The following is a 621-nucleotide window of genomic DNA, read 5'->3' as shown; positions in this document are numbered from 1 at the left end:
TTTGGAAAACTCTTATTTAATTTTGATGATGAACAAACATTATTAAAATATTTAATTACAAAATTATTAATTTGATCTTAATTCATACTTACTAAATTAATAATTTTGTTGTGCAGATTTTCTATTGGGCCGAAAAATGAATTTCTAGTTTAAGCCCAATAATCAGCCTTGCTACATGTTTCTCATACCATGAGGCTGAATTATTAAATGGGCCAGAATAAATATTATTGTTGCAAGCCCAAACAAATGCTTTCTCATGTGCTCTATGCTTGATCCGAAATCAAATTCATCAAGAAAGCAAATGTTATTAATTGGGCCAGCTTTAATTTCAATACTACAATCCCAAGTCTTATTAGTGATGAATGGTTGCATGTTGGTTATTGCATGGTTATCTCTTTTCTCTCTGTATGGCCGAACCGGTTTCTTGAAGGAAGAAGAAGTTGGCTTGGGTTTTTGGCTTCAAGTGTGGAGGCTTCTCTCTTCTATAAAAAGGGAGAACAGCCACTGGTTGAAGCAAGGAGTTAGAAGTAAGCAGTGAGAGTGCAAGGCACAGGATTCTCAGAGTTGCCTAAGCTTACAGATTTTCTTCTCCTTCAATGTATTCTATTTTGTATTTTTTTG

The sequence above is a fragment of the Arachis ipaensis genome, chromosome B04 (assembly GCF_000816755.2).
Source record: "Arachis ipaensis cultivar K30076 chromosome B04, Araip1.1, whole genome shotgun sequence".
Taxonomy (NCBI): Eukaryota; Viridiplantae; Streptophyta; class Magnoliopsida; order Fabales; family Fabaceae; genus Arachis; species Arachis ipaensis.
This window is presented reverse-complemented; position numbering follows the sequence as displayed.